Source organism: Thunnus albacares, chromosome 20, assembly GCF_914725855.1.
Source record: "Thunnus albacares chromosome 20, fThuAlb1.1, whole genome shotgun sequence".
In the NCBI taxonomy this organism is placed as follows: domain Eukaryota; kingdom Metazoa; phylum Chordata; class Actinopteri; order Scombriformes; family Scombridae; genus Thunnus; species Thunnus albacares.
Genome location: NC_058125.1, coordinates 656,404 through 668,684, shown reverse-complemented (window position 1 = coordinate 668,684; position 12,281 = coordinate 656,404). Strand labels below are relative to the sequence as shown.

At 36.8% G+C, this 12,281-nt stretch overlaps 2 long non-coding RNA genes across 2 annotated transcripts; both read right to left on the bottom strand.

The window, feature by feature from the left end:
- Positions 1-986: 986 nt before the first annotated feature.
- On the bottom strand, positions 987-4,807 carry LOC122971968. The gene is made up of 3 exons (XR_006399604.1): positions 4,740-4,807; positions 4,520-4,580; positions 987-3,100 (listed from the first exon to the last, which is right to left on the bottom strand). It is a non-coding gene; the product is annotated as an uncharacterized LOC122971968 (long non-coding RNA).
- A 408-nt stretch (positions 4,808-5,215) lies between these two features.
- LOC122971964 lies at positions 5,216-10,555 on the bottom strand. The gene is made up of 5 exons (XR_006399599.1): positions 9,101-10,555; positions 8,581-8,697; positions 7,657-7,829; positions 5,633-5,682; positions 5,216-5,299 (listed from the first exon to the last, which is right to left on the bottom strand). It is a non-coding gene; the product is annotated as an uncharacterized LOC122971964 (long non-coding RNA).
- Between the last annotated feature and the right edge of the window lie 1,726 nt (positions 10,556-12,281).

Here is a 12,281-nt window from a genome sequence, read left to right as displayed (position 1 = left end):
CAGGAACTACATCGCAGCATTATGTGTTAAAAAAAGACATTATTTTTCTTGCCAATAGACATCCACTTTGCCCTTAACTTTACAGTCATCCACACTGGATCTTGAAGGTATGCATGCATAGAAGCTTGTATATTGTGGCAGATCAATTAGCATACATTTTCCTTTGAACATTGTCGCATCAAATATCTGTTTCCTGCCCCGCAATACTCTTTTCAGACCAACCACATTTTCAACATTAATCAAAGTACTGTTTGATCTATCATACTCTCTTCCAAGAGCAAAGCATTTTCTGTTACCTTGTCGCTCTACTATAGTGTAATAGTAAACAGTGGTTGTGTGTCCATTCTGCAACAAAACAGTGAAGCTGATCCTTTTCACTATTCTAGTGAACTCTTGTGAGTAATACAGTTGTCCTTTGACTAGAAGTCTACTGAATATTTTCACATCTGTATCTGCAGTGACTGAAAGTTGCTCTCTCATGGCCAGTATCTCTCCACTAGTAAGTTTTCATGAATAATGCAAACCAAGGGTAACAACCTGATCTGCTACTCATTCAAATTGCTTCAGTCTTTTTTGACCAGTTAAGTTGTTATACAGCTGGATGCGTTCAGCCACAGAATTTCTCAGTGCACCATTCCTCAAAAGAGTCAATACTTAACTATATGTGAATTCTTTCATTATCTGTAAAGAGACACACTGAGTGCCATGAAACATTTTTAGTATTTCCCCATGAAATGACTCAAAAATATATCCTGAATGTGCCCACAAAGGTCCCCAATTCTTTACAGATTAAGGCAAATGAAGACATAAATATACATTAAATGACACATTTTGCTTTACGTAAAGTGTTTCCAATTGTTTGACATCTACAACCAGTTTTTCACATCTTTTTAACGCCTCTGTTGTAATAATGTCCTTGCATGGTAAGAACATGTGCTGGTAAAATACCTGGGGAAGAATTCCTTTTAGCACAAAGATACTATAAAACAGCAGTCATTTCTGCCATTCACTAGCCTTCCAAAACTTCCTTTGCTGAAGAGATCGGGGCACTCTTGGCACAATGCAAGGAGGCTTGATCAGTAAGAGTTGTTGATCAAGTTCAATCACTTTATTCCTGATATGATATGGTTTCTTGTGGTTTTCACTGTCCAGCCACATGCTTACCATTTGCCAAACCACACCAAGATGTATATTATACATATGGTGAGGAGGCATGCCAGATATGATGTCAAAGTGTGGAATGTTTGTATGACATGTGGGCCCTTTATCAACCCTCACAGATGTGGTGCGCAGAGCCTCCCTTGCATCACTTACGGTTGAAGCACGGTCCCTTTTTGGAACATCTTTGTATGGGTATGCCCTAATAGTACCATTTCCCTTTTGAACTTGTTCACCAGTATGTAGTGTTGTGGAAAAATCTTCAGATGGGTCAATAAATCTTCAGGTCACCCACAACTTAGTATTAAACTCAAAACTTATAAGAGAAAGACTCAAAAATACACCGGAAGCTGGTAGAGTTCAATGTAAATAGGTTTACTGTGCATATAAAAAAATACAGAGCAAACTGAGGCCTTTGTCCCGGGACAAAGAAAAACCTGATGCAAAATCATGAAACCTCATATTATATACTTTTCATAACTCCTCCTACTGTGGAGCTTAGTTTCTAGTCTCCGCCTCATTTTTAATTAAATGCATCCATCTGGTCATTATTTCTGAGTTCATGAGTGACCTTGATGCTTTGGTGATAATACAAGTGTGACTCAGAAATTACTGCGTCAGCATCTTCCATCTTTTTCTCACACTTAAAATGGACCTTGCGGCCTTTAATCATTTCACACAGAAAACCAAATTGCTATACCACAGGTTAACCGTCTTACTAACTCCTTGGGAACTGTCTCTTACTGGCATAATGCTATCTTTACACTCTCACTGGCATATTCGTTTGATCATGGAAAGGCAGTTTTCCACCACAGTAGGCAGTGGCTGCATCTGGGTCATGTTTTATAGTATGGGCCTGGCAACTGAATCACACATCATAAGAGCTGCCACAAGTCTACATTGTTCCAAAATGCTGTTTCTTTTTAACTTAAAGCCCACAGTTGACAACCTCTGACACTCTATAGTGAATGGCTTTAAAAATGTACTAATGTTTGGCTTTTTATTGCCAAATCACAAGACAAAAAGTAAAACATTTTCTTTGCGCACAGGGTAAGGAAACTCGTTTACAATTCCTTGTTATGGCCAAATACTATACAGTGATCATTTAAATACAGGCACAACATTGCAGTTGAGTGTAGAGTGGATTATCCATGAGGACGATCAAGCAGACCTCCATTTTTGTTCAGATTATGATACATTTTACCATTACATATATCATCATAATTTTCAGAATTGCATGTGCCATTTTCTGACTTGAGACAACATTCATTATATTCTCTTTGAAGATGTTCCAACTGTGTTTGGATTAGTAAGTATATGAAGAAGTTTCCATTCTTCAGTGAGCTGTTTTTATCCCATGTGTTGCATACAGTACACTGCCCTTCACTAACTTTTTCACCAATGTAATACTCACAGTTTGGACAGTATGTGACATTGTAGGTGACCTTGTATTGAGTTAAGCTCTTTTAAGAACAGATGCTTTGAGGTTGACACTGTGTTTTCTGGACAGTGGATATTAATCTAATCTATCAGATCAGAGAGGGCAACGTGAATGTGTGTGTCAAAACAAATAAGAGTGTAAGTCAAAAACTTTGGTTGGTCATGAACCAGTGTAAAGTGGCTGTTCATTTACCTGAGGAACCTTTTCATTAGTGACCTCTCCCAAATGTGATCCCCCATTTACTGACTTATCAGTATTGTCTTCATATACAAGGGAAAATTGTTCTCCACTGCCAAGAATGGATTCAGAGTCAGAGTCAGTAAAAGACTGCCTTGGTTCAAACACACCGATACCAACACTGTCATCCAAGTTATCAGGAATGAAGTTATTTGATGACTCTGATGCTGGGCTCAAATTTGGTAGATCACTGAAGTGAAGATCTCACACTGTGTAATATTCATCTTTAAATAAGAGTGGGGATGTAGGATATCTACAGGAAATCTATAGGGAGAAAAGAAAAGGTCAATTCTGATCAGAAATATTATTTGAAAATTACATAAGAGACAAAAACAATAAAAAATAGAAATGCATTAAACATAGACATAAAAATTGTGATCCATATACCCCCACAAACATTTAACAAATTCATTTTGCAACATAGGAAATTAACATTTCAGAGGAACTGCCTGGGTTTTTAGGACATGAGAACTAATACTAATTTAGATGCAAAAAGCAGACAGCTTGTGAATTTGGATTTTTTAAATCTTCAACCAGCTAAGTGGGACAAAGGCGATGATCCTGAATGACTAAATCTGATCAATAGGACCTGATCTTAACTGATCCAAGTTCTGGTGTGTGACAAAACAGAATGTCTTATTTGTAAAACTCAGTCTGCTGAAATAAAACTGTGACTTACATATAGCATCTATGAAACTAACCCATTCATATACTTATACTTGTATACATGCGTTGGGCATCATGAGCATCTTCAGAGTTTTCAACATCATGGCCCATCAAGTTCTGTTTGTTGAGAACAATGATCAAGTCTTTACTAATTTTAAAATTAAACAACTTCATCACACACATTCACACAAGAAAAGGCTTATGCTTTGCTTTTACTGAAGCATGCATTGCATCATCTACACACATTATAACTGGTACATATAGAGACTTCTTCTCCTGAATAATTTAAAACAAATAAGGATAAAAACAATAAATGTGTTAGCCTACATAGGCTATAAAACAACAATATAGTGCGAAGATCCCCTTTGCCGTGTTCACTATTCAGTTTTTTTCACATGAAAACAGAGTTGACTCAATCATTTAATCCTTGGTTTAAGGTAAGTGTTAAGGGTTAATTCAAACTTGCTTGTCCAGTTGTTTGGTTCGTAATCGCTGTGCAGCTAAGCTTTGTTTAAACCCACAGAACTTTCTTTTAAATTTTAGGGGAGATCTCAAGGTTTCCAAAGATACCAAATAGTGCTGAATTACAGTGTGTATGAAATGATGCACAAGACATGTAGATATTTATTATTTGATGTAATGCTGTAGCCGTAAAACAATGGCATCTTGGCTTTGAATATTTTACTATAAGTGTGTAGTTTGTGAATGAAGCTGCAACTAGCAGATACATATGAAAATAGTTAAGAGGAAATTAAAGGTAAAATTTTAGTGTAAGGAGTTAAGCAATGCAGGCAAAACAGGTAAAGATGAGATTAAAGGTTAAAGTTACATAAATAAAACAGTTTGGTTAAGGTTATGGTAACCTGTTCTCAGATCATTGCCAAGTTGAAAGCACATTGTACTTATGGTAATGTCACCAACACTGTGTGCATCTTTAGAGCCATTGTCAGAGTTGTGGTCAGAGGAACTGTGATTCAGGTTCTGATGTGTAAGAATAAAAAGTTTTGATTAACTTACAGTTTTTAAGTGACTTCAGTGAAAGTCAAACACAGAAACCAGTAGGGCTAGAGACATTGACCTGAAATCAATAGCAAAACACACATACATTTTGTTTTTTAATATGTTGGCTGGTTGGATATCAGCAGATATCAAGTTTTTTCTTACTCTCTTATGTTAGTGCAGATAGTGTTGCTAAGGAATATATTGTTCAACTACACACCACACAGCTGAAACTTACAGAAACTTCTGCTCCTGACACACTTTGTTGTCAACTGAGTGGAGCCCAAGCTTCAGAATCGTCCTCAGTTATCTAAAAAACAGATTAGAAAATAAATACCCATACATAGTGTACAAACCAAGCTGTATGTGACCAAAATTACCAAGATGTAACATGAAGTTCTTAAGATATTTTTAAGACAAAACCTTACACATAAAATGTGCAGTTAAAAAAGTACACTACTCTCATAGCAACGTGGCTGACATCATGTGCATCTTCAGAGCCATTGTCAGAGTCATGGTCAGAGGAATTGTGATTCAGGTTCTGTTATATGAGAATAACACCAATGTCCTGACTAAGTTAATATATTTAAGTGCAGTCAGTGAAATATGGATAAAACAAAGAAACATATAGGGAAGACACTATTGAGCTATTATTCATCACAATGTATCATGACTATCTTGGTAACAAGAAATTGAGCAGCTGAAACTTACATCGACTTCTTCTGTAGTTCCTGATAGACTTTATTAAAATAGTCCACTAAGGGGGCTCCAGACCTCAGAACTGTTATGGGCTCTTGGCTAAAAATTAAGAAAAGGACAAAGCTCTCACATATGTCCAAAACACTGTCTATGTAATGAGTGCACCACATTTTGCAAAAAACAGTATCTCCAATACTGTCACACACAGATCGCACACAATCCAATAGCTTGGCATTGTCAAAATTTAAGTATCATACTACATATTTCAAGATATCAGTGAAGACCTCTGCTGCAGGAGAGTATGACAATGCCAGACTGACTACCGAAAGTTTTGTTTTGTTTTTTTTTCTCTATTTTGTACATAGTAGCATGTGCTGGCTACGGACAAAATAGACACATGGTACAAGTAACTTCCAAAAGTTCATGACTCACCAGATCCTGGATTGATTGATGAATCTCAATTTTGTTGGCCTCTGTCAGTGCTTTAAGGATGCAAATGATAAGAAAAAAAAAGCTTGATTTTAAAAAAAATTCTATCTTTCAGACACCAAAGGATTTTAATATTCCCTCTAAAAGCTTGTCTATTCATAATAACAATTCTATGTGGTGGCTCCTCTCTGAGGAAATGAGCAGCTATCTGGAAATTACTTCATGGAAGTAAGAAGTTCAAAAAGTCACAGTATTCAGCTAACTGACTAAACCTTAGAATTTGGTTTTAAGGGGCTGCTGCTGTGGTTACAGTTAAGTTAAACTAAATTTTAAATTGGATTTTAGGATTTTAACTGACAACAAACTAATCCAGCTAAATCAGTTATAATGTTATGTTAGCTCAGATGTGTGTTCATGTAAAATGAATGGTATATAGCAACCGCCCTCAAGGACAAATGTTGGCACAGCTTCATGTTTTTGTATGAAAGGCAAACCAAGTTTGAATAAAAAACCTTAGAGATGTAAGCCTCTGGCATACATAAATTTGCTATGCAGACTGACACAGTCATGCTGTGACTAAAGTTTATAAGAACAATTCAAGGACCAGATACTAATGTAAGGAAGCATATTGCTGCCACACCAGAAAAAGAAGAACAGATCAGTATCACGTTATAACGTGAAAAGTTTATTGTTATAACAAGATGTTTTTCAGGTTATAACAAGATATTTTCATGTTATTACAAGATATTTTCATGTTGTTACAACATACAAACTTATCACATTATAACAAGAAACATTTCTTGTTATAACAATATACTGTTGGAAACATTTGAAGACTTTATCTGATGATATTTAACTACATTTAACCAATAAAATGTTTGCTGTTACATATGTTCTGAATGCAGGAATTTTGCTTAATAAAGTTGTTTTACAACATGACACTTAATGTCATAAACTGAACTGGCTGACAGGACACTAGCATGATGAGTTAGCGTTACACTATTTAACTTAAAACAATGATTAGAAGTGTGCACAAAATGGTCTTTATGAACCCATAATAACTTTCAAGATGTAACAGGAGCATTATCAAATAAACAACATGACAAGAGAGCCTTGAATTAAGACATGACAAACATAAAGTGCCAAACACAATTACAGTTTGTGCGGTGCTAGGCTACAAGAAAGATAGCTCACTGCAATCAGTTGCTTCACTTCTGATGGAGTTATCGAGCAGAAATGTGGACAGTGCCACTCTGCCGTTGAAACTATGCAATAAATGAAACAAGTAAAATCCAAACTATCCCTTCACCTTCATCATCCCTGCCGTGAAATCCGTTGAATTAAGCAAGCATCGGATACAGACGGATGACAAATTAAAGGGAAAACTGGTACAGGCCTGAATGCTTGACCCCTACAATGAGGGGATCCGGAGGCTCTGTTATGCTTTGGGGACATTTCGCCGGCATGGTTTAGCTCCACTTGTCCCCTAAAGGGAAGGGTCACTGCAAATCAATACAAAGTTGTTATCTGTGATCACTTTTATCCCATGATGAAACTTTTCTATCCTGATAGGAGTGGTTTCTTCCAGGATGACAATGTCCCTATCCATAGGGCATGAGGGGTCACTAAATGGTTTGATGAATATAAAAATGATGTGACGCACATGTTGTGGCCTTCACAGTCACCAGATCTCCAATTGAACACCTATGGGATATTTTGGATGGACGTGTTAGACTGCGCTCTCCACCACAATCATCAAAACACCAAATGAGGGAATATCTTTTTGAAGAATGGTGTTCATCCCTCCAAAAGAGTTCCAGCGACTTGTGGAATCAATGCCAAGGCTGAGAAACACCATGTTTTGATGATGGTGGTGGAGAGCGCTGTCTGACTTTGTCACCCGTCTGTAGGTAATGTTAGCATGAACTCCTAAAATTAGAGCCAAAGTTACCAGCTGTAACCTAATGCTCGTGCAGAATCATAACTGCGCTGTTTATTAGTTTGCTAAGATGAAACAAAACACTAACCTTTTCCCATTGCTTTGTTCTTGTTGGAATCTCCATTTTATTGGAACCAGGGACAATATATTTCCTTTTCAACTGATCCATTTTTCTCGCCTGGGACATATGTGCCTGGTTCTGAGAGCACGTTCCACCGATTTTCTTTTGAGATCAGTGGCGCAAGAGCCACCATGTTTGGACTACAAAATAAGAAGGTTTTGGAGAAACAAATACTAGCCAATCACAGCACAGTAGTACTAGCCAATCACAGCACAGTATAGGGTGGGACAACTCTTGCAAAAAGGATGTTAAGACTGTTGAGAACTAGCATTAAAAAGGACGTACTGCTAAAATTGTAGATAGACAACGGCTAACTTTCAAGGTCAAGTTTGAATTTGCTAAATAAAATGTCTAAGTATAGGTATGCCCTTGTTTCTTGGACTAAGGGACCAGACAAAGATGCGGTTAGCATCGTACCAACAAACTGGATAATTGACTTTGACCCAACAGATACTTCCAGAACATATCTTGTGGAATGTTGCATGGCTAATACCTAGAAGCCTGTCAACAGATGGCAAGTTGAGCATGCAGTGGTGCTGCAGTTAGCAGGCAAGTTCACCCCTTAATTTTAAGAGTAACCATAACGTAAATTAGAAAACTCTCGGGCCAGCATGCTAATGAGGTAACATTAATCTTGTTAGCAATTAGAAATGTATAGCCAGGTGTACCTTCTTGCAAAACACACAGCAGGCCCATGAAGCAATTTATTTTGCAATAATTAGCTGTACATTACCTGGATTTATAGGGCTACTTTTGAAAGAAATCAATAATGGGACACATTATTAATTTTGAAATTATTCTGTTAAGTTAGCCTTCAAGTATAGTGTTTTATAGCCTGTAATGGTGTTGATTTTTGGCATGTTTTTGGCATTAAAAATTCTGGAAACTTACACTGAAATCTGCTGACCGGGAACTTTTAAAAGTGGACATGCCAAAATACCACAAGAGACCCAGGAAACCCAAATGGCTGTTCTTTGACAAAGGTGAGGATTCATCTGGAGACACAAACTGTGAAAGAGGAAAGGCAATAGAAGATCTATACAATGCACTAGGTGGGGAAACTGGATTTGCAGTTGGTTGTGACCAAAGACAACAATACCATCTATACAGGCTACTGCCTTCTCATTCTCTCATTTAGATAATGTATCAGTGTGCATTACTTAGTACTGCTTTGAAATAGATTTTCTGTTTTAGAGCCACACCATATGTCAGAGTTCTGTAACATGATTACTTTTTTAATACATTAAGAATTGAAACTTGAAAAAAACTGGAACTGGCATCAAATTAGAATATTTGTATATTGGTTAATCCATAATCAAAAGTCAAAAGTGAATATCCTCTCGAAAAAGCCCAAACTTGCAGCTCAGAGACGGGCTGAGGGAGAATTTATTTCTGAAGACAACCAACTTACCCCAGGAATCCAGAAACCAGGACCAGTTTGTTCTGGATATCATGACCATGGACCAATTGTGCAGAATCCAGGAATCCAGAGTCCAGGAGAAGTTTCATGCAATGATGCTGACCAAATCAGAGACCTCCTGAACCAGGTTGAGGAAAAAGAAAAATACCAGACTGCGCTACATGGTACCACAGCTAAATATTGCACAACCTCTGTAAAAACAGCAGAACCACAGGCTACAAACCAAATAAGTGAAATAGCCTATAGTTACATACCAATGAGTCTGACACTGACTCTGTCTCTTAAAAGTAGTCTAACAGCAAACAAATTTGAAACTGCAGTTTACAAGACTATACAGTCATCAACTAATTAATCCAAGCATAAATAAATAAATGCAGTAAATACACATCAACACATGTAGAGTTCAAAAGGAGGCAGTGACCGACACTGTCATAAAACTGGATATGACGGTGATGGATATGACAGTGAGTAACATGGGATCATCTGGAACCATGAGCAAATGTATCAGTTTGCAGTTTAGTTATTTATTTATCAGGGTTTTCATGACTCCATGATGTTTCCTGTAGCCCCACTCAGAAGCCAAAATGTTCAATTTGATATCTCACAATCTGTTAGGCGGATTGCCATGAAATTTGATTAGCACATTCATGCTTCCCAAAGAATGAACCATGCCAAATTTGGGGACCTCATGATCTGTCCCCTAATTGTAGGCTGAAATGCGTTTCTGTCCACAATAGATAATAAGAAGATAGATCCATGAGTGCTGGTGTTTTATTTGTTTCTGTCCCCTAGTAGCGCCACCCTCAGGCAAAAATGTGCAAACCCCATTCTTCCATTATTTGCATTACCCCATTATTCACCAAGCCAGCTCATGATTTAATATAGATATTATGGATATCATTATATTTCCTCCTGTCTTTTGTGAATGTCTAATTAATTGTTATTGTTCTGTTCCACAGATACTGTTGTAAACCACCATCCAGGAGACAAAATATTAGATATAAGAAAATCAATCAACACAATAATTTGTGAGTTAAGGCACCAGGTGAAGAGAAAAAACATGCGTTACATAGTTAAAGAGGATAATAGACTAAATAAATAAACTGTTAAACAGGATAACAGAATTTATTTCTTTTCTTTCCTTGTTCCTGTTTCCTAGATTCTAATCTAGTATAATCTAGAGATTGTCTTATTGTAGTATTGTGTTTTGTATATAGTGTGTATAGGAAACTTTTTTTATAGTTTTGGGGGGGGGTTTTGTATTTGTACTCATGGTGTTTGCTTTATTTTGTGCCCCTGACTGCAAGTCAAGTTTCCCATGTGGGATAATAAAGTGACTGAACTGAACTGAACTGAACTGAACTGAATGGATATACGGTAGTTATATGGTAATATATTACTCTTAATTGTACATATATTGCTCATACATGTTCCCATATAAATGTGAATATATATGGTAAAATATAGTAAATAAAATCACACACACACACACACACATATATATATATTATAATGAAGTGTATGATGACATGTAAAATGACATACATTGAGTAAATATATTTTCATATATTTTTCAATATATGAAAAGTGGCAATTCCATGGCGATTCCAGTGGGAATTTTTCAGGTGTTTATTAATCAGTATCAGTTAGTGTAGCCAAGAGGAATAATAATTTAAATAAATCTTTTCAATTAACCAGCATATCAGAACACCAAACAATTTAATATATTGACAGTTAATATATAGGGAAATATATTTTCTTTGCTTGAGGGCGGGATAAGTCTTTTTATCTTGTTTTTTTTTTAGAAGGCACTGAAAAAGTATGTCAAATCTTATATGTGTCATTCTGGCAGGCAGTTACAAACGTTGTTAAATTTCAGGGACTGAATTTTAACATACAATCATCCCAATATGAAGAACCAAAACAAATCAGCATCATTATACAAATGTATTTCCAAGTTTGTGGGAAAAGAATATTGAGTCATGATGAAACCAACTTCCAAATATGAAGTGTTTGTTACCGAGCAAACACTTGACTTCTTCCGTCCTCGTTCATTTTAATCTGTATCTTCTTCCCTCTTCCCCAGTAGTGGACACAGAGCAGCCAGTACTGTCCCCAGATATTCCAGACAGAGAAAAAGAGAGACGAAGGGAATGCCAATATGTGCCCACTAAGACACCAGAGGGACACCTGTTATTAAGATGCAACACATACAGACACAAATGCACCACAAACCTGCCTCTTTTTCTCCTGGAGAGTAGAATAAACAGAAATGGAGCCAAAACAGCCTGCTGAGTTTTTCCAGGTGAGAGATTGTGCAGTGTGTCTGGCAGCAGACAGTGAGTCAATGAGAGGAACTCTGGCAGGAGGACTGAGATCAGGGGGAGCTGGAAACACTGCTCTCTGAAGGCTTCTGGCACTGAAACCCAGAATGTAGGCCTCCGCGCTGAAGGGGCTCATTCAGTATGTTAGATTTCATTTTGTTTTTCAAAATTAGGTTTTGTTATAGTGTTTGGCAATTTCAAATACTGGAATACCATCTATCTAGTAACAATTTTTGGGGTCATAATGATATTGAGTCAGCGATAATGTTTGAGTTTGCTGTAAAATTCAGAACACACCGTGATTAAAGCAAGACCATTTCACATTGTGTTACGATCTCAACTATATTTGTATTTATGTATTTTGAGAATGATATACTGTTCTGGGCACTCAAACACAATTCAACATTATGTTGACCACTGAGTTCAACATCTTAGGCACAGAACTAATTGTCAGCGGGTTCATGGTCAAATATTATATATATATATACAATGTATAAACCTAACTGATGTCTACCGAAAGGAAGAAAGGTGAAGTTGGCATTCTTTGATTGAAAATTGATTGAAATTTTCACGTCACTGTCAAACTGTGAGTGGACAAGATGCTGGAAAGGAAACTCTGACCGTGAAGTTGGTCACACTCTGTCCACACAGCAATAAAAAATTAACAACTTAATTTAAATGAAACAACCGGAGGAGTTAGCTTGTTTGTCAGTGTTGCTAATGATAATAGACTGGTTAGCTAGCAGTGTCAGAGTTCTGTTAACAACCAAACAAGATGACCAACGGCAACAAATGCAGTGGGACTGTAATTAATTGAAGCTTATTTAGCGATGTTTTAGGAGCAGGAC